We start from the raw sequence: 22,864 nt of genomic DNA on the forward strand, positions 1-22,864 counted from the left end.
GTTTTTCTGATACCCATGTTTGCTGCATTTGCGCCATAATTCATCATCTGCTGCGTAATCTGCAGATTTTAACAATATTTTTTGTTTCTAGTTCAAGCGGATCAAAAGTTACTAAAACACAGCAATGTGTGTTGTCACACAGTGGATAAAGGTTGATTGGTCAGCTTTCAGTTACTTATTTATGTCTTTGGATGTTAAACTGGTACTAATGACATGAAGCCTTTCCCCTTACAGTGTTAAAATGTGTAAAAACAACAGACTAATGAAGTAACGGTATCGCAAAATGTGCCGTATTACGCCACATATTTTGCCTTTTCTTCCCACAGAATATAGTCAACAATGACGCATAATTTGACCTACTTCTGCCGCAGAACTCCAGTGGCTCTGGCTATAGCCTTGGTTTACTTCACGTAACTAGGCTCGCACCCTTCTAAATAATGATTTGGAAGAGGAAAGCACAGGAAAGGAATATTGTGCCCTTCGTCTCATTAGCATAGACATCAAACCCAAAGCGGTATATCTCGTGGCATTACCATCTGGTAACCTTTCCTTTGAAGTTCTACGACCGACCAACTATCAGTCACCGAATTCTGAAAAGCCTCTCACATGCAAATGAGCTTTGGGAGGACAAAAAAACAGAGGCGCTTGAGTTCTCCCGTTAGTAGACTGGTCTGTCCATGAAAAAGGAAAACAAGTAGACATCACTGTAAACAAGCAACGCAACCTTCACATTTGGTAGAAACCACAGTTGGACTGGAATGCACCATTTTCATAAATTATTTTATTATTAATGTTTTAGACCGATGACTAATAGTTGGATTGTGTCGAATATAAATAGTTTATACTAATAGGGTTTAAGGAACTTTCTTTAATGTTTAAACAAATTAACATGATGCATTTTATTTACAGAAATAAACTTTTGAAACAGACTGCTCTCAATTTAGGGACGAGTAATGTCTAACTCTTTTGAGTTGCGGATATTCCAAAAAAACACAAGCCGGCGTTTGTGCACATTGAATTGCATTCCGTGTATTTACAATTCAACTGTGACGTTGATGTATTCAGGTCCAGCGTAGCTCGCCTAATGCTTCTTCGGTGTGTTCATTTGCTGAAAGGACGGCTGTCTATTGGGGGGGGGGGGGGGGGAAGGGAGGAGAGAGTTAAAGCAATGGGGGCGGGGGGGGGGGGGTAGAGTTAAAGCAATGGCGCAGCAAGGGGGCCAGGGGCCCTAATGTTTGAAGCCTCCACCCCCTTTAGCGGCTCCCAAAATATACCCTGGCTTGGTAGTTAAAACAACTATAATGTTGATGCTGGGGGTTGGGGCTCAAAGAAATCACTGTGCCCCGGTATCACTGCACTTGCTGCACCATTGATAGCTACGGCCCAGGTTAAAGCAGTGCGCCGCACTTGTCGAGCCAACGCGTGATAGCACAGACTTTGTTGAACAAGAAACCACAGTTTGCCGGTAGGTGGCAGACTGCACTCTTATTTGGCAGTGTCGCCTATTTCGGTGGACATATTACGAATGGCACAGAAGTCTTTGGGTGCCAAAGGGAGAGAAGGCGTTTAAAATAACAAACATTATTCCAGGCGGCCATCTGAAATGGCAGAAAGACTGCGTTTGTGAAGCCCTGGAGTTTACATTGGCAGCTTGGTCTCTGACACACAGCCAATCATGTGAGCGCACGAGGATGTCCCGGCGCTGGAAAGCACCCCTCAGGTCGGTGGAGGGAAAGGAGCGGCAGTGGTGGCTGTGAAGAAGCCACACACCGTCAAGCACCGGAGGCAGCGGGAGAGAGCCGCACCGGCGGACACAGGTCAGGCTGGTACTCCAGAGACGCCCGGGTGTTAAGAGGGGCACCGCACTCCTTCCTCCCTTACTTCTTAAGTCATCTTTCTATTTTGGCATCGAGCAGCCCTAGGGCGTCTCATGGAATACGGTTTTCTGGAACACAGCGATCCCGGGGCCAGGGTCGGTGAATCCGTAATGTTGATTACTTTCTGCACCCTCGAGAGCAGAGATCTTCAAACTTTTCTTCCTCTGAGCCCTCTTAAGCGAAATGTTTTAAAGTTGGCCCCCCAACCTCCGAAACTTTATGACAAGGGTTGGGTGAGGGGCAAAGCTGAGGGCAGGGGGTGGGTCAAATTACTTCAGGGCTACTTTTTCGCCAGCTCCGAATCCATAGTAAATGTGCGAAATATAAAGGAGAACACGAATCAAACTGCTTCCCTTATTTGAGGCGATTTGAGCCCCTCGCTCCTGGGCCCCGACACAACCGCACCTGGTGCACGGATGACAGCTGCTGCTCCGAGTAGGATGTTGTCCCCTGTGCCTCTTTCATCCTTCCCCCACCATCGCTGTTCATCACTCCAACGCTGAATCACTGTTCCTTTCGCGGAAAAAGTTAGCTCCCACGTGTTGCCCCCTCTGTGCAGCAAGTTAAACGAGCCTCCTATGGCCCTTTTAAAGTAAGGCAGTTACAACTGTGATATAGTGGGCCCCTCACATCCCTGAGCCCCAGTGCTCTTGCTTCAGTAATGATAGCTGCTGCCACGAGAAGTGGGCTCTGTCTGCCTGTTATTAAAAACGTGTGCCCCATCTTGCCCCACTCCCTCCCCACCATCTGCGCCCACGCCAAGGTGTCTCCTCTGGTTCAATGTTCCCCTCCCTTGGTCCATTTCTTTGAGGCTCTGGCAGGGTAAGGAGGCATTGGTCCCAAAATGCATGCAAAAATGGATAACAACACTGCCATCATGTGGGGTTTAGTGGGCACTTCAAAGCTCTTTGCCCTAGTCCCTCTGCACCTGTAGTACCAATGATACCTACAGCCGTATCTCCTCTGCCCACTTCACTGCACCATCACTCCTAGGCCTGAAGCCCAAAGCAGGCTGTCTGCCCCTTAAAAGATAAAGAGAAAAAAGCTCCACATTTCCCACCCTGTTGCTTGCGCCCTGTTTCCTGCACAGCAGTGGTCCCAATGCTACCAAGAAAACTGGGTCCCCATTTCCTTCTTCTGGAGTAAAACAGCTGCAGATAGGGTGCAGTGACCCCCTCACACTCCTGGCTCCTGTGCCACTGCACCTGCTACACTAACGGCATGATGGCCCTTTGAAAAAAGCAAGCCCACATCACCCCGTCCTCGGGTCATCTGTCCGAGGAAGCTGTCTGTCTGTTCGTAAATTAAATAAGCATTGTCAAAGCTAATAGGACTTGCCTGTGAGAGCAATTAGTCTGCAAATGATTAGAACCCATGCTTTAGTGCAGTGCAGCTGCTGTGGGGCATGGCTAAAAAGATTTAAACAAGTAAGCAATATGACACAGCAAGCGACAATGCATTATTTTTTTAAAGAAAAAATTGGCATTAGTGCTGGGTGCGCCATAGCGCTTAAAAAAAATAATTTTAACTGTCTTCTCCCCCAGTTCCCTCCTTCTCTCCTGCCCTCCTTCCCTCGATGTTGTCTTGTCTTCCACCCCACTTTTCTCTCCAACAAACGGGGAAGTGAGTTTGGGGATGAGGCAACACTGAGGGAGGAAGGGCGAGAGAGAAAGGCCCGGGTGTAGTGAGGGTACGGGCGAGAATGGAGTGGAAGCACACAGACAACAAAGGGTGTGAGGTGTCTGGGACACGCACACGTACAGTAAGTTACAGTACGGTAAGAACCTTGACAACGGATGGTGGGCCTGAGGGGCTGAGGGATGCCCTCAGACAAGGGGGGGGTGGGCAAGAGGGGCTGTGACCAGCACATGGACAAGGAGGGTGGGCGAGAGGGGAGTAGGGGAGGTACACAGATGGAAAAGTAGTACACAAAGGAGACAGCTGAAAGCACATGCACTCCCTTACAGTGCGTAAACTAAAAGAAAAAAGAGAAGCTCTTGAAAAAGCAGACAGAGTAGAGATACAGTAATGTGTTTATGCCTCAGTGGAGGGACAAACGCAAGAAGAGAAAGGAAAGCTTACAGAAAAAAGGTAATGAATAAGAAGCAAGCTAGAGTAACAATGAAGCCAATCAATGGTAAGCAATGGAACGACCTTTAAACCCACTGTAAGGTAACCAAAAATTATCCCAAAAGACAGTGCATGCACTGTCTTAGGCAAGACCCTAAAATTAGCGCCCAAATAGTGCCCCCTCCTCTGGGCCACGTCTTTGATGGTATCCATGGGTCTCGTTCCTTTCTTCTTTCCCTTTGGGCCGTTATGGTACAGAGGTCTGGACTATCAGGTCTCTGCATCTGAATGCAACTCTGCTGACTTCCTTCATCCACAGCATTGACTCTCCTGAATGTACATCAATGTGAATAGAGGTCGGAGTGGGTGGGATCCGTAGGGACAGACGTGCATACGCTTTTTTCAATTTTACATAATTTTTGTTAAAAAAACAATCATCCCTGGACAGGTAATATAGAGTTGATATAGTGGTGCTTCTTACTGAAAGCGAAGGGGGATTCGGGCCTCCTGTGCATTGAAGCCAAGAGAGAGAGAGAGAGACAGTGAGCTAAAGAAATATATGCTCTCAGGGTGCTTGCTACCTGAATAAATATATTTTTGTGCTATTGGTACAACATCAAATGTAAGGGCAGCTTGGTAGCTTTTATGAACTTTAATTGAGTCACTTGAAGCTTCATGATGACAAAGATTTATTATTTTTGAGCGGTAATGCAAGTGGTATCAGCTGGGGTCTGCAATGCATCGTTTTAAAGGGCACATATAAAAATGCTTGCACTACGTACAGTATGTATTACTAAAATATATACTTTGAAGCCACTTGTTTTTATCTTAAATACTAAATCACGTGGTGGCAACCATCTTATATTTTTCTAATATAATTTTAAAATAATGACTTACACATTCAAAGTGCTTCTTGCCCCAGGCTGAGACCTCATAGCACTGGGGGAGTGGGCATGGCTAAAGCAGCCAAGATGGCGGACACATCTTAGAGATGCTCGCGGGACCTGCTCCGCCATCCTGCTGCATCCGTGGCACTGAGTCCTCTTTGATGGTAGCAGAGCCTTCACCATTCCCTCCCAACTGCAGGTGGCTGTCACTGGGACCAAACGACCCTCGCTGGGAGCCCCTTGGGAACAAGTGACAAAGCAGGCCTTGCGGTGGCCCAGAGAATTCCCCCTCCACTGTGTACACACCCCGGCAGGGGCCTGGAGGAACCGCTGAAGGATCTGCGTCTGGTGGAGAATTTGGCTGGCTGGCATGCATGCAGTGGGCGACCTCCTTGCCTGGACTGAGCAACACCCCAAGGCTGTTTAATCTGCTGCTTGCACGCCCTGGTGGAGGCCCGGGGGACTACTGGGGGACCTGAGGTGGAGTGCAGTTGGAGATCTGACTGGCCAGTGAGGGTCTTGACCCGTTTCCCCACCCCCCCACCTATGTTTTGTCTGCTTTGCCTGAGCGGCGCAGAAGATATGGGGAGGCCTCAGAAACGGGCCTGGATCCAGGTGGTACCCGATGGCCTCTTCATACGAACTTTCCTCCATGACCCCCCTGAACTCTTCTGCTGGAGAATAAGACATTTTCTAGCTATCACATCTCGAATTTTCAATTCTATTAAGGGCAGGGAGGCGAGAATTATGCTTCTCTTTCCATGCTTTTAATAACTCAGCAGCCAATAGGAAAGATTTTAGTACAAAAACTATAAATCCCATGAACCCATTATGACATAACCACAACCATAGAGACCAGCCCTATAAAACCCTTGTGACCCAGTGTCTCTTCCTCTTTCTTTGCAAATAGACACAGTTAATTCACTGATGCCCAAAAGTCATATAAACGAAACCTCAAGTCCAGAAAGAAACAACGGAACATCCAAACCAGGATGAAGCAGCAGGCAACAGAGAGGAAGGAACCGGGTCTTAAGGAGGTATCCAGGCAAAGAAATGCAATCACTTGTCCTCTTGACCTAAGACAAGAGCAAAAATACAGAGCCATAAACACTGCCTTGAGTGACAAAAGCAAAGTTAAATCACAACAAACTTATTTAAAATATGATTTTTTTGTGGTTTTTTTTTACATATATAATACAATGTTAAAATCAGGGTGGGAAGAACAAGTAATAACGCATGTAAAATACTTCCAGAAAGACTTTATTAATGAAATTTCCAACAAGGGAGGGATAATCCTCACCTCCATGTCCTTAATAGAATTGAAAATTCTAGACGCAATAGCTAGAAATGTTTTTATTCTATTTCAGGACCGGAGGCTCTGATTATGCTAGTTTAAAGTTTAGCCATTACCACTGAAGACACATCAAGAATAGGTTTATAATAAATCCTCTTAAACGTGGAATCAGATGACCAATCTGCTGCATTTAATATGTCCTCTAGACGAGAACCTAAGGCAAAGGATTTTGATGCCATAGCACCTCTCACAGAAAGTGCACCAAATTTGAAAACGTCAATGCCTGCTTCAGATAAAATCCATTTCACCCATCTGGCAAGGGTTGCCGAAGCAACCGGGCGAAAAGGCTTTCGAAGAGAAATAAGCAATTGACCCGACATATCAGAACGAAATTCGGCCATACTCACCTCATAATCCTTCAAACATTGCACTACGCAGAGTTTCTTGTTATCAGGAAATGCTGGATAGGATACTACCCTCGTATTGCATTTTGTTATTCTGGATATGACAAAAGTAACACCTTCTGGAGATAATCTTCTTCCTGCCAAGTCCAGAGCTTTAACATCAGACACTCGCTTACAAGATACAAGACAAAGTAAAAATGGTAAGTTTAGAAAACAGTTATTTCCTGGAGAGATACTTATTGGAAGGCCAGGAGTCTAAAAACTGCAAAACAATGTCAACATCCTAAAGATCTGAGTATTTGGGAAAAGGCGGATTCAACATTCTAATGCCTCTAATCAGTTTACAAACCATAGGCAATTGACCAATAGGTCTACCCTCAACGAACACATGACCATCCGAAATGGCTGAACGAAAATTGTTGATCGAGTTATAAGCCATCCCAGAGGCAGCCAGGGAAGCTAGAAAATTCAAAATCAAGGTGCAATCCGCAATAAGGGGATCTGAACCCCGTGAAGAACACCAACTACACCAGCATCGCCAAGCTGAGGTATAGCGTTTATGAGTGTTGGGGTCCCAGGATTGATTGATGAATTCCTGAGCTTCGCTCGAAAGGCCTGGGAGATTCCAATTTTGCCTGAAAGACGCCAGGCCAGAAGAGACAGTTGGCCTGATAAGATCAAAGGATGAGGAGATTTCCCCGGGTCTAGGAGGAGATTCCAAGACCAAGGTAAGAGGCAGAGAGGAGCGCAGGCCAACTCCATAATGATGGGGAACCATGGTTGTGCTCTCCAAAAAGGGGCAATCAACACCATTTCTGCCTCCTGTCCCCGAAGATGTGCTAGGACCCTGGGGATCATTACAAAGGGGGGAAAGACATATGCGAGGAAAGGAGTCCAATCCTGGAGGAAGGCGTCTGTAACTCTCGCTCCCGGATCTGGACGGCAACTGAGGTATGTCGGGAGTTGAGTGTTCAGGCGGGAGGCGAAGAGGTAGATTGAGCACGGACCCCAAATCCGCATGACCACTCTGAAGAAACGAGGATGCAATCTCCAATTGCTGGCATCCCTCAGATGACGGGAGTGCCAATCCGCTATTACATTTCGTTGACCCGGATGGTACTCTGCTGTCACGGAAATTTGGTTCTGGAGACAGTAATGTCAGAAGTCTTTGTCAATCTCCGTCAGTATCTGTGACTGGGTTCCCCCAATTTGTTCACATATCGAACATGTCCATCCGGAGTAGAATGCAACATTTCGCTCTGCCCGCAGAGAAACTGCTGATAGCAAAGGAACCCGCTAACAGTTCCAGGCAGTTGATATGCATCAATAGCTCCTCCTGAGACCAGCGGCCCCTGGCGGAAAGGGGGCCGCAACGAGCACCCCAACCCCAAAGGCTGGTATCTGCCTCTATGATCAGGTCTGGAGAACTGTGAAAAATGGCTCTGCCGTTCCAAGCCTCTGTGTGCGTTAACCACCAAGATATCTCGATTCTCGCCTCCTCCGAGAGAGGAACTAACTGGGAATAGGACAATCCTTTGTTCAAGTGTAAGATCTTCAGACGTTGGAGTGATCTGTAGTGCAGAGGGCCCGGAAAAATCGCCTGAATAGAAGATGCTAGCAGTCCCACTAAATGAGCCAGGAATCTCAAGGAGACAGTCGTCTTGGACAATGCTAGTCTCAATTCTCTCTTGATTTTCTTTACCTTCACTTGGGGAAGAATCACTTGAGCGGAAGGCGAGTCCACCAAGAAACCTATGAATTCTATAGATTGAGAAGGAATCAGGATGGATTTTTGGACATTGATAGCAAAACCCAGATACTGAAGGAGAGATATCACCCATTCCAGGTGGAGCATACTTGTTTGGTGGGACTGCGACATGATTATGATGTCGTCTAGGTAAATGATCAAACGAACACCCCTGGTTCTAAGGTATTCCACCACCGGTCTCATCAACTTCTTGAAGCACCACGGAGCCAACGACAGACCGAAAGGGAGAACCTTGAATTCGTATATCTTTCCTTCCCAGCGAAATAGCAGGAAGCGTCTGTGGGGGGGAAAGATAGGACTGGACAGGTAAGTGTCCTTCAGGTCCAAACGGACCATCCAATTTCCTATCCGAAGGATGTCTCGAAGTAAGTGGATCCCTTCCATTTTGAAATGTCGGTAAAGGATCCACTGATTGAATTCCTTCAAATTGAGAACCAATCTTGAACCGCCTCCCTTTTTGTCTTCTAGAAAGATGAGACTCACAAAACCTCTGGGGTGTAAAATTGTTACTTCTATCGCCTCCTTTTACAGGAGAGCAAGAATTTCTTTGTGAATGAAAGACTGATCTGAGAGGGAAAAATACATCGTGTTTGGGGGAGCTAACTGATGTGGAGATTGGAAAAATTATATTTTTAATCCAAGAATGGATTCGAGTACCTAAGGATTGTTTGAGAGTTTTTGCCAATTGTGGTAGAAAAGGCGAGTGCGACCCCCTAACGAAATCTCTTCCCAAGGAATAATTCTCACCTGCAGGAGAGGAGTCTTGGATGGCGGCTGCTGCATCTCTGAACCTTCCTCTACGAAAACGGCCTCGGAAGGACCGCCTTGAGGGATAGAAAGTAGAGGACTGATTTTGGTAACCACCTCTGCCCTTATGGCCTTGGAAGCTATCTCCGGTGAAATTCTGATATCCTCGACCGAACGGTCGCCCCCTGAAGCATCCGGCCCAAGAAAAAAGAGGGCGAAGAGCTCTCTTGATAGAACTCTGAGGTTTATCCAGACTGGAAAAGGTAGCAACAAACTTGGAAAGTTCTTTCAAGAAGGGAGCTCCGAATAATAGACCTTGGGCCACTGGGCCCGCTTCCGAAGATGCAAGATCAGCTAACTTGGGATCCAGTTTCATAAGAATGGACAGGCGGCGTTCATTTGAAATAGCGCAGTTGGTATTACCCAACATGCAAATCGCTCTTTGTGACCAACCAATAAAGGTTTCCATGTCTATCGGAGAATTGGATTCCTTCGCTTGGTAAGCCAGTTCCAAAATCTTAGTCAAGGGGCCTGACAAGTCCAAGAGTTTATCCTGACAGGATTTCCAGGCCCTGTCGCTTCCTTTCTTAGGATCTTTTGTATACTTCTTGAGGTAAGTAACCATGGAAGGATCTACTTCTGGGGTTTCTGTTACTTTGTCAGGAAGATCCGGTCTGGGACACTCAGAGCGTAAACGAGCCCGCACTTCTTTATCAAACTCTTGACGAATGTTATTTTTTACATTATCTGTTACCTCAGGGGGAGGAATCCAAGCAGTGGATCTGGGGTGGATGATCTCCCCTGGTTCAAACATTAAAGGTTTAGCTTGGTTGGCGACAGAGGTATGATGAGACTTTGCTTTATGCTTGCAGGGTTTGGAGTCACCCTTAGGCGAGCTACGAGATGAATTAGCATCAGAGTCCTCTGATAAATCATCTGAGTGCGGAGCTGTAGGAATACTATAAGGGTGTTCAGTCATTAAAGATGCCGTTAGTTTTTCGAAGGCTTCTGCATGAATGTCTTTGGTGGGAGGATTAGAAGAACCTTCAATCATGCCCCCCATGGGGGCAAGCCAGCCCTGCTGCTTTGCAAACCCGTAAAGAAGGTGTTTTAAGGGGGTTATGGCCTTGGCTAGTGCATAATTAACCGCCTGGCGCACACCTGCGTCCAGCGCGTGCACAAGGTCTTGCTCAAAGGAGCTTGCGTGGGTTTCTTCATAAAAGTAGCCTTCATCCCCCTCAAGATCTTCTTCATACATAGTCAGTATTTAACAGAATCTCTTTAAATTGGTTGAAACACCACTAAGGTAGGGGGAGAGGGCGAGCTTATCAATATATAAATATATATGAATGAACCCCAATGCAGGTGAAACTAAAATTCAAATGTGGACGGAGCACCTGCACAAAAGCTCTATGCGAAAGCCTACAAACAATTTTACAACCCTGCAGACAAATATGGCAGGGAGTTCAAAGGGAGCTCATGGCTATTAGGCAGTAGAGGTCTGACTAAGACCTTAAATTCAGGCCCAGAACACGCTGTGTGAAGGGGTACGTCTGCCAGGAGAAACGCGCGAGTCCGCAAGCCCTCAACAAGAAGAAAGAACGCCGGCCGGCTGGCGCGTGCACCGCCCGTATTAAAAATAGAAATAGGACTGCACGACCAGGTCACGCAGTCCCGCTCCCCAACAAAGGCTCCCGCTCCACATTAGACGCGGGCGGCAGGCCGCCCGTCGTCGTTACAAGACTCGCACAGGCAATAACAGTATAATACACGTGGCAAACAAACGTTAAATTTTGACAGCAAGCATCGTAACGCGCTAAGAAGAAAGAGTGACTTAAATGGCTGCGGAGCAGCAAAGAAAGTGGAAGAGACACTGGGTCACAAGGGTTTTATAGGGCTGGTCTCTATGGTTGTGGTTATGTCATAATGGGTTCATGGGATTTGTAGTTTTTGTATTAAAGTCTTTCCTATTGGCTGCTGAGTTATTAAAAGCATGGAAAGAGAAGCATAATCAGAGCCTCCGGTCCTGACATAGAAGTGACTGTGGTGCCATCGAGATAAATCCTGAGACAGGGAATGCAGCGCCTAGACAGGAACGCAACATACCATGTTGCTGGTGAGTGCTTGACCATTAGCCACCTGGGGCCTTGCTGAGAGTGCTGTGGGTGCCACATACATCGTTTGGGTTACCCCCTAGACCTAGATCTATCTGAAAGTCACCATGTAGGGAATTTGCACCATGACATGGAGCCAGTTAACAGCTGTGCAGTATGTATTATTGGGATATTGTAAGAATACTATAACACCATTTGCCCAGGTAATGTCTTATCCTTAGCTGCAAGGTCCTACTGTTGTTGCATTTTTAGGAGCAACATTGTCAACCATTACATTATTAACATAGTCTTGTAATATCACAAATTATCACAAGAGGATCTAGTGACACTCCTAACCTACTCGAGGAGAGGGACAGGGGTGGGTGTGAGCGGAAGCAAGTAGAGCCACCCTTGGTAGGAGGGGTGTGTGTCGGGCAGTAAGCTGCAGCAAGAGCGGTTAGACCAAACAGGGGAAGGGGCTCTCAAGTCTGAAAGAAGTGTGATGATCTAGGGTAGGGCAAGAGTAAAGTGGGAGTCACCTAGACAAGTAAGAGACCAGTGGGCTCCAAATGTACTCAAAACTGCTCCAGGCATCAGAGAGAATGTCTGACATGCGTTCCAAAATTAGGGCGTGCCACTAGCGAGCATGCCATTGCGGGGTAGAGGGGGACTTTGTTTTTTTCCACATGCCACAAGAGCCATCTTCGCCGCTTCCAGGAAGAGCCATGTGATGAACCTATCTCCAAAGGTCTGATGTTTAAGAGAAGGATTGCGTAGTCCCAGTAGTGCAAACGTGGAAGTGGAGGGAATGAGGAAGCTTAAGATGGACTTAATTTGGGCCAAGATTTCACTCCAGTAGGGCTGAAACATGTCAGAAGTCCCCCTGAAGCCTTCACCCCACCCCAGCATAGGTCGGAGGTGTTTGGAAATATTTTCCTTAGCTAAACTGGGTACAGGTACCATTCATAAAGTACTTTATTGTGTGCTTCGTGCACCCCCTGGGAATAGTTGAATTTAGTATTGTCCCTCCACAGTGACTGCCATTGTTTATCTGTAACCGGGGCTCAGAGTACGTATTCCCAAAAGGTAATAATGGCGGGGAATGTGGTTGCGTTGTGCTGATATTAGTAATGCATATAGGAAGGAGATATTCCCCTGGGTGGTACCTGCACGTTGCATAAATTGTTCTATGGGTAGGAGGTCTCGCGAGCCTCCCAGCCTCACAGTAGGTTGTGAGAACCAATGTCTTAATTGGGTATAGCAATATTATTCGGAGGGGGTAGGTTGAAGTTGCGACAAAATTTTTCAAAAGTGAGAATTTCCTCCCCATGGAATAGGTCAGAGATCATCAGGCATTCACCTTCACACCACCGATTAAAGGGCCCTGACTGAAGTGCTGGGGGAAAATCCACATTGTAGTGAATTGGCATAAATGGAGAGGGGAGGGTTGAAAGGGAATGTGATCTTGTTATTTGGTCCCATGTTGTTAGTGTAGTCGCGGATTGGAAGCTTAAATAGGCTTTGGGCAGTCGGGCATGTCTAGGTCTCCACAAAACATCCCATATTGTCCTACCAACTATTGCTCTATCCATGTGGAGCCAGAGTGTGTCAGATTCTTTAAGGGACCATTTAGATATTGAGTTGAGCTGCTCTCTATTAGGAGGCCAAGGGCCTGATTACGACCTTGGCAGAGGGGATTACTCTGTCCCAAACGTGATGGATATCCCACCCACCGTATTGCAAGCTCCATTATATTCTATGGAACTTGTAAAACAGCGGACGGGATATCCGTCACATTTGGGATGGAGTAATCCCCTCCGCCAAGGGCATAATCAGGCCCCAAGTCTTGTAATGCCAGTCCACCTGCCTCCTTGGGAAGTGTCATCAATTTGTGGAGAGGCGAGGTGAGCTCTACGATTTTGTCAAATAAAGTTGGTTAGCATTGCACGAGTAGTGGAAAATAATTCTGTATGTAGTTCTATAGGTAGGCCCTGAAAAAGATATAACAGATATGGAAGCACTGTCATTTTGGTGGCGTTAATACTCACCAGCCAAGAAATATATAGTGATGCCCATTGTTTGAGATCTAAATGTAATTGCTTAAGTAGGGGTGGGTAATTTGCTCTATATAGGTCAGTTACTTTAAGGGTGATTTTTATGCCCAAATATATAATTTCTATCCTTGTCCACTGAAAGGGGAAGGAGGTCACCAATCCTTCCATCTGCGCAGTGGGAATTGTAAGGCCAAGCATGTAAGACTTCTGTAGCTACATTCTAAAGCCCACCACTAGTTCAAATAGCTGGAGTGTTTCTTGCAGAGCTGGTAGAGAAGTCTGGGGAGAGATCAAAGTCAGAAGGACATCATCTACAAACAAGGATATCTTGTGTTCTACCAGCCAAACATGAGACCCGAAATGGAGGAGTCTTTCCATATCTTGGCCACCAGTGGCTCTATGCTGAGCGCAAAGAGTCATGGCGACAGAGGGCATCCCTGTTGCATACCCGAGTCAGTTCAAAACTGTCCAAAATAAAACCCTTTACCAGCACTTGAGACCGGGGGCAGGCATAGTTTGCCTGAATCATAGATACGAACTGATCCCCAAACTCAAAGCAGCACATGAAACAGTTCCAGTCAACACGGTCTAAGGCCTTTTCGGCGTTAAGTGTTGGCAAAAGTGAAGGGATTTTCTTTTTGGTAGCTTTTTCAACTTGGTGAATTGTCTGGCGCAGGTTATCGTGCGTCTGCCTACCCATAATAAAGCCAGACTGGTCCAGGTAGATCAAGTCAAGCATGGTGTCCACCAATCAACTCAACAATATTTTGCTGTCCAATTTGGCATCAAGATTCAATAAAGCGATTGGTTTATACAAGGAGCACACATGGATCCTTCCTGGGCTTGGGAATTACAGGTATGAGCGCCTCTCCCATTTAGGGGTGATTACATGGGCACTCGCTATGTGGTTAAAAGGGGCCGTCAGTTGAGAGACAAGGTCTGAGCTAAAATGGAGAGAAAGGAGCGGGAGAACTCGGCCTGTCCCGTGTTGGGAGAATAGAGTGTAGCAATAGTGTATAGGTGGCCTTTGATAAACCCCTTAACTGTAACGGCCGTCCCTGTTGCATTTGTGGCCTGAAATTTGAAATTGTAATGATGAATGGAAAAGTAGAGCCACACCATTTTGTTTAGTGGTGGCAGATAATTTGTAAATCAGTGAATATGTTTTATGGCGTAATCTGTGATCCTCACTTCATTTTAAGTGGGTTTCCTGACGGCCTATTATGTCAAGGTTTCAATCTAGGTTATACCTCCAGACCTGCTGCCTTTTTGGGGGAGTTAAGACCTTTGACATTCCATGTTAAAGTGTTACGTACCATAGCAAAACTATAGAGTCTGTCTGAAAAACCACCCTCTATTGGACTAAGTAGCTGGATAAGCAGATTTGAATCAGTCCTGCGCCACCCATAGAGCCCTTTTGAGCCCCCCCTTGAGTCCCCCCACCCACCCCAAAGCTCCCCTTCATCTGGCTGTCAAACCAACAGTTGTTAAACATGAACAGTAAATCAAGCAAATATAACACATCCTTACGTATTTTACAGTCCATTGAAAGGACATAATGGATGGGTATGTGAGTCCTACAACCACCCATCCATCCCATCATCTAAATTTGTATGTTTGGAGTGATCAAAATGTCGGGAGCTCATATTCAGCCCTGCCCTCAAACAACCTTAGGGGAGGGGGGAGCAAGGAGGGAGGGGGTAGGAAGCAAAAGCTGTTTGCTAAATCAAAAGTCAATGATGTCCAATCATGGGTATCTTGGAATGCCAATGTGTGGCCTGGACCTTGTGGGAGCCTCTGTAGATGATAACAAATGATTATAGTTCCGAGACTTGTTAGAAACAGCAATTGTAGGAATGAGCAGTGAGTGGTAGTGAGTAGTGGCCGGGAGCTAATCATCTTTTACTGCCTCTGCGTCCTTTCCTGCATGGGAGATAGTTGCTTGGCCCGAGGCCAGCGCTGGGGTCTGTAGATGGTTCGCCACTCCCCTTGCTGGGGGCTGAAGGCACCGTCAACGAGAGGCATCGCTTGAAGGATGAGCTCCTTCGTTTTGAAGGAGTGCACTTTGGCTAGTATGTCTCTGGGTCATCTGATCTCTGTAATTTACGGTGGATCCATTCTGTGGACCCCTCCAAATGCTCCGCCGGATGTTCATCCCCTAGGAGATTTGAAAATAGGCCAACTATGAATGCCTCGAGTTCGGGGCCTTACGCTCCCTCTGCTAGGCCTCTCACACGAATATTATCTTTTCAAGACCTGTTTTCCAGGTCCTCGCATTTGAAAAGAGTTCCTTGTAGTTGTGATTGTAGCTCTTTTGAGGTGTGTACTACCAGGCTCAGGTGGCATTCAACTTCCCAGTCTTTTGTTTCTAGATTCAGTGTTTGGGTGCCCACAGTCAACAACAACCGGGAGGGAATTGAGGCATAAGATTAATTTTGATTTGAAGGAGTTCAGAGAATCAGCAATATCGGCTTTGAGTTCTTCTCTGAGTTCATTCTTGAAGTCTCTCAGTGACGAGAGGAGGTCCTCTTTGGTTAGTGCCATCGTTTTGGCCACTGTAGTAGTTTTGTCTAAAGTCTTCATGTTTGTTGGAGAAAAGTAACTGGATAGCATAGAGGAATCCGGGGTGTGTCGTGTCTAGCACTGAAGGCTGGAGGGGCTCGGGGTATCAAAGCTCCCCTCGATTACTCTCTGGTACCTGTTGTCAGAGGTGTGACAATTGTGACTCTAATGTCACACTGAAAAATGTATCCGTGCTATTCTTTTCCCTTTCTGGTTATACCGCAATGGACCACTGTCCCTAGAGTATTCGGTGAGCCTTCAGTTCCTTGCGGAATATCAATATATCTGGCGGGCTATTTGATTAGTTTGCAGTGAGGGGCTCCCCTCACGACCAGCCCAGTCACTTGACAAGAGTGTCTTGTTATGCACATTTACTGATCTATAGGTTTTGTCACATAAGAGTATGGATGTCCCTATGTAAGCTGTTCCACTGCAATCTCAGGCTTCATCAATGGCAGGACTCCAAGGTCAACTAACCTACGGGTTTCGGTGTGGTGTTGAATCACCGCCTATTTCCTCTCATGGTCGAGGCCTTACCTTTTCGGTTAAAAAAGTGGGGCGTGAACACTGGCTTCCATGTGTGAACCTGAGTGAGGCGTCAGCAAGGTTGTATCAATCTTTACCCACTCGTAAGGCCCTGGGACATGCCATACTGAGCACCGTGGTGGTTGCCATGTCTGGGTCAGGCATCATGCCAGTTTAGGCCCCACAAAGTATCTGGGCGTTATTCCGACCTCCCTCCCCAAAGTCCTCAGTAAGTTCAGTTGCGGCTGGCATGCAAGAAGGTGCGGTGGTGTGGGAGGGTAGAGATGGACTACAAGGCGCTCGTCCCATCCGTATAATAGAGACCACTTGCTACCCCCAGCACTCCTCGAGGCGGTGAAGGGCCCTGGCCCGAAAGGTATTACTTGCTGTGCATCTCCCAGTGCTGACGCTGGCCTGGGTAGTCCATCCGATGCTGTCAGAGAGTCAGGGGAACATAATCACTAGCAGTCAAAGGTCCAGGCCTCCCAGCCCCGATCACAGGACAGCACCGCCGTCATGATGCTGAGGGACTCGGGAAATGAACGCTCACACTCTCAACTAATTTCTACCTTCACAGTGGCCACTATTGAGCCACTGCTAGCCCCTCGAAGTCCTATCTCTCACTGGGGCCAAGGATGGCACCCAATTAGGGCAAACGTGGGATCAATGAGCGGAGCCGCCGTGGATTACATCCCATCTGCCATGATGGCTGGCCATGCCCAGCACTTGCATTTTTCTATCAAGATGTGTAACTTTTCACATAGAAAGCAGGGGGCCCCTTATCATGCTGGTCACCATCACATAGCCCAGGTATTTTAGCCTAAAGAACATTGCATTCTTGTGTTTTCAGTTCCTTTCTTCAAATATAATGGGTTTAAAATCCCCAGTATGGAATGAGCTGCCAGGTTAGAAGGCAGGACTCGTTCAAGGTGTCACATATGACATGAATTTAGTTGGCAGATATGCTTTTCTTCGGTGCTCCTCCTTAAATATGATTTTGTTCTTGTGACTTACAATGGAAAATTACAAGTTGACCTTCATTTCAATTAGAAATCACACTTAGGGGGTCATTCTGACCCCGGCGGTCTAAGACCGCCGGGGCCAGGGTAGGCGGGAGCACCGCCGACAGGCCGGCGGTGCCCCGCAGGGCATTCTGACCGCGGCGGTTCGGCCGCGGTCAGAAGAGGCAAACCGGCGGTCTCCCGCCGGTTTACCGCTGCCCTTAGAATCCCCCATGGCGGCGCAGCTTGCTGCGCCACCATGGGGGATTCTGACACCCCCTACCGCCATCCTGTTCCTGCCGGTTCACCCGCCAGGAACAGGATGGCGGTAGGGGGTGCCGCGGGGCCCCTGGGGGCCCCTGCCGTGCCCATGCCAATGGCATGGGCACGGCAGGGGCCCCCATAAGAGGGCCCCGAAAAGTATTTCAGTGTCTGCTAAGCAGACACTGAAATACGCGACGGGTGCAACTGCACCCGTCGCACCCCTGCAACTACGCCGGCTCAATTCTGAGCCGGCGTCCTCGTTGCAGGGGCATTTCCTCTGGGCCGGCGGGCGCTCTTTTGGAGAGCGCCCGCCGGGCCAGAGGAAATGTCTGAATGGCCGCCGCGGTCTTTTGACTGCGGTGCGGTCATTCAGCGGCGGTACCCTGGCGGACGGCCTCCGCCGTCCGCCAGGGTCAGAATGAGGCCCTTAGTGTCACTTCTGTGCATTTGTGAAGATGTTGGAAGCAAGTCAGGCAAGAACACTTCCAGTTAACAAGGTTTATTGTCACTCCCGGATCTCACAGGGTTGGCAGTTGTTATGGGAACAGCCGTCATTTTAGTGTGTTATTGAAAGGACATCCTTAATTTCAGTAACAGAGAACAGCAAAGGTCCGCAAATGCAATGCCTGTCAAAAAAAGCCTAGTTCCTTGTGCATGAAATTACTGCTTCAAATGGAAGAAATATACTAGCCATACTCGCATATAGTTGCCTGATGATTTCATGCAATGGTGGTTCTTTGTTCCTAGTCTTTGGCTTTAATTTAACAAGTTAGTGCATCATTTGAGCTGTAGACGTATGCTGTAGTGGTCTTTATTCTGTCTGACAGGGTTGCGGAGGACATTTTTTGCACTGTGAGAGTAGACCACCAAATTTAGAGATCACAGTCAGCCCAGTAGTGATCTCTGTATTTTCATAGGAACTGTCATCATGGTAGCTCCTCTAAACGCACCAAACGATTGGTGGACAACCACTGTTTTGACAGCCATCCATCAAACCTTTTGTTTTTACTCAATCTAGGGTTATTAGTTTGATATTTCTATTAATCACCACGAGCGGGACAGCAAACAGAACATCAGGAATTCAGCTCTAAATAGGATGAAAAGTTTATTGCCCCTACTGCCGCGGCCTGCACTCATTCAGACTGTCCGAATAACCTTGCCATCGAAGGAGTCAACAGAAAGCTGAAGGTTCTCCTGACTTAGAATAATGTGGCTGGACTTACTGGTGGACAGGGTACTCCGTCACGTTTGTGATATACTACTCTGTTCAGCAAATTCTAAATTTAGCTTCTAGTGTAGTTCTATTGAACTAATTTGATTAACACACCTAGTGCCAAGCATTTGCAATGGTAAAGCCCAGGACTGGAAAAGCAGTGCTTCAGTGACATGGCGTGAACCTGTAACCATATACTTGAAAGTTAGAGTCCCCATCTTCACAGTGACAGTGCATTTATTATTTCTCAAATCCCAAATGAATATCTCATTTGAGGAGGCTACGCTCAAGCACATATCTACAATCTGTCTCATTTGGTGATTGAGGAGGAGATGTTACCAAATGCAGTCTTAGCTTCTTAACCGCCAGACACAACCATGTCTCACTGCTCAACTAAGACACTGATGCCAAAGAAGGAATGGTGGCTTACACCTGTAGGTAATGATACATGTTTGCAGCTTCACCAGGAAATATGGCCCAGGTTTTGGCATCTTAAACCCTATGGAAAGTGCAACTTACCACCTGGAGTCAGGACATCTGATGGACCATGGCCGCTGACCCACCGAAACACAAAGGAGTTTTTCAGCCAACCAAATAAAGTGATCACCTGTTATATATATATCTGTATCCCAAATGGCAGACGAAAGTCTCCACGGGGACCAAATGACAGTGGAGTTGACAGGTGTGGTTGACCATTATAGACAGTCCAGCTCTGGATATATATCAAGTACTGTTTTTTATATATACGTAGGCTCACTTTTAAACATACAAAACTATAGAAATTCACCAGTTATAATTATCTTAAGTAACTATAACTCGTGCCCTAAGGTAACTATAACTTGTGCTCTGTCATGCACAGTTACTTCATCAAAACTTTTACTGCAAATATTATAGTGATATCAATGATGCTATCAAATATTTCATCACTGCTGTAATTTCTGGAGTAATTAGCAGTGCATGGCAAAGGCATCAGTTATAGCTACCTTATGGCATGAATTATAGTTACTTGAGATAACTCTAACTATAACTGGTGAATTTCTTTGGTTTTGCAATTTTAAAACGTGAGCCTAACTATAACGTCCCTGAAACCTTTGTTTTTTTAAAGTAAATTTCTGTGTTTTTTTCAATTCTATTTCCTAACTATAACATCCTTGTCACCTTTGTTATTTTCAGTGAATTTCTATGTTTTTTTAGCGTATAGTTATTTTCATTACCATACGTTAATTCATCCACCACTGTGCACGGCCTTTGGCCGTGCACGGAGGCGATTGGCCATAAGGATTGGCCTGCAGCCAACCCCCTATAAGTACCCAAACTTGCACCGTGCATGGCCTTTGCAGGCCCCCCGTTAAACAGTGGAGTGTTTGCTGTGGTTTGGTTGCAGCTTCAAAGCTGCAGCCAAGCAACAGCAAACAGCATTGTCCCGGGAGTGGGCAACCCAGGACATAGCAGGACCCGGCCCTGTGGGATGGCGGTCCCCATGGCCATCAGTGGCTCCATAAGAGCGGCCCCTCTCCAACGTGACGGGAGTCCTGGGGAGGTGTTGGTCCTCGAGCGTAATGGGGGCCAGAAACAGACCCGTTTTGGATTGTTTACGGGGCTACGTGGACAGATTGGCCACCCGCAGTAAATTTTAATCAAGCCAATTTTTATCAAGCCCTGGGGAGGTGGCGGTCCCTGGGGCCCACTCCATTAATAATGTTTGCCCTGGGGAGGTGGTGAACCCCAGGGCATGGGGGGCAGGCAGGCCCTCCACACTTCATTTTAATAATGCCCCTGTGGCTTGAAAATGAAGCGCAGGAGACCGTGCTTCATTTTGTAATTTCTTTTTGCCAGATTTGCGGATCCTCCACGAATCTTTGTGAAAATTTGTTTTAAAAAATTGATTTTAGCCCTGGGTAGGGGGTCCTTCTGGGACCCCACCACTAGAGCTAAGGGGTCAGGGTGTCTGTACTCTGGCCACTTTTCTTCATTTTTTTTGTTTTTTGTGGGAGTCGGCTGAAGCGAGACCCACCATGGCTGACAATACTTCCTTGTTGAAGTGTTGTCACCAAATAAGATCTCAGCACAAGATCGGGAGGGGTCATGAATCCTTCGCGTCCCTAGATATATAAATTTGGATTTTCCTTAATTTCTCTAAATCTACTGAAAGGATTTTCACTAAATAACAACAAACATTTGAAATGCAATGGGTCTCGCATTTGCTCAGGTTACAGTTATTAGCGTTGCAAAAATGAAAAGTAAAACAGTTGACATAAGCAAGTCAATTCAAAGCACCACAGCCACCATGAGTGCGAGTGCAAGAGTTATTGGCTCCCTGCGTGAATGTCTAGAAAGGATCATGGCTGGGATGAAAGGCAAACCAAAACTGGAAGAGGGGCAATCACACGCTGTAACAGGAGAAAGCGTGAGGTAGGGTGATGGCCAACAAAAATGTTCACTTAGTGAAATCGCCTGGCAGGGAACTCAGCACACAAAGGAGGGACATTTCACCAAATGCACCAATAAAAATGAAGCATTTAAGACAAGCACAACAAAGAATGAATAGCAGTAGTGGGTGTGTGTCAGGAAGACCAGATCCTCGGGCCTGTGCACGATCCCAACATGTCCACCACTAGACAGCTCCAAAACTCTGATAGAAATATCACAGAGCCTGAGAGAGTCCAAGTGGGGGAAAAGGGGATTAGGTAGGGAACAGCTGGGAAGGAGACCTGTAGGAAGCAAAAGGTTCAACAACACAATATCAAGATATAATCACAGTGGCTTTCACTAGACTATGGTTCTAAGCGTTCTCATACTGTAACCATGGATAACCTAAGATGTTTCTATCACTAGACCTCAAGAACTCTGGGTACCTGGAAAAAATCAGGAATGGTTAATACAATGTTTCATATGGGCTTTTCATGAAATGTCACATACTGTCTAGGAATACAAGAACCTTCTAGAATAATGTTTCAGAACAAACATTGCATTTTAAACATGAGGACAAAGGCAATCTGAAACATTTCCAGGAAAACAATAGGTATTGTACTAGGAACTTAATTTGCACAAAGAATGTCACATTTTGTATTTAGCGTCTTCACAGAAAATCCAAAAGCCCAGGATAAATGTGTGCACTTCAACAAACACTACACATCAAAGTTTTAATTGCCATGAAATGATCGCGCACACTGTTGCTGATCTGAACATCAAGTTTTACATGCTGGAAATGAATCGCGCACACTGTTGATTCTAACAAGGATATGCAAATGCCACAAAATGATCGCGCACACTGTTGCCGATCTGAACATCAAGTTTTACATGCGGGAAATGAATCGTGCACACTGCCGATTCGAAACAAGAAAATGGAAATGCCATGAAATGATCATGCAAGCTTTTGCCGATATGAACACCAAGTTTTACATGCGGGAAATGGATCGCGCACACTGCCGATTTGAACAAGAATATGCAAATGCCATGAAATGATCGCGCAAGCTTTTGCCAATCTGAACACCAAGTTTTACATGCGGGAAATGAATCGCGCACACTGCCGATTGGAACAAGAATATGAAAATGCCATGAAAAGATCGCGCAAGCTTTTGCTGATCTGAACACCAAGTTTTTACATGTGGGAAATGAATCGCTCACATTGCCGATTCGAACAAGAATATGTAAATGCCATGAAATGATCGTGCAAGCTTTTGCTGATCTGAACACCAAGTTTTACATGCGGGAAATGAATCGCGCACACTGCCGATTCGAACAAGAATATGCAAATGCCATGAAATGATCGCGCAAGCTTTTGCCGATCTGAACATCAAGTTTCACATGCGGGAAATTAATTGCGTACACTGCCGATTTGAACAAGAACATGCAATGCCATGAAATGATCGCACAAGCTGCCGCCGATCTGAACATCAAGTTTCACACGAGTGCAATGACTCGCATACTCTGATAGTTTCACGAGTAGACCCAAAACTCAAGAGTCTTTGAGAACGGGGTCGGGGGCCCAGCCCGACCTCCGCCTTACCACCCTGCTCAAGGATCACCAATATAATGCGGGGCAGGCCTGGAACATCAAGGTAGGCCTCCGGAACAGGAGCTCAGGAAGTTGCTGCTGCTCTGC

General features: G+C 46.6%; 1 protein-coding gene across 1 annotated transcript in view; it reads left to right on the top strand.

The window, feature by feature from the left end:
- The first annotated feature begins 1,514 nt into the window (after nucleotides 1-1,514).
- Nucleotides 1,515-22,864, top strand: part of LOC138301116 (F-box only protein 6-like) — an 83,301-nt gene continuing 61,951 nt past the window's right edge. Inside the window, exon 1 of the mRNA XM_069241246.1 lies at nucleotides 1,515-1,817. The gene's annotated coding sequence lies outside the window, so the exon portion shown is untranslated. The remainder of the gene's footprint in view (nucleotides 1,818-22,864) is intronic.

This window comes from Pleurodeles waltl, chromosome 6, assembly GCF_031143425.1.
Source record: "Pleurodeles waltl isolate 20211129_DDA chromosome 6, aPleWal1.hap1.20221129, whole genome shotgun sequence".
NCBI lineage: Eukaryota > Metazoa > Chordata > Amphibia > Caudata > Salamandridae > Pleurodeles > Pleurodeles waltl.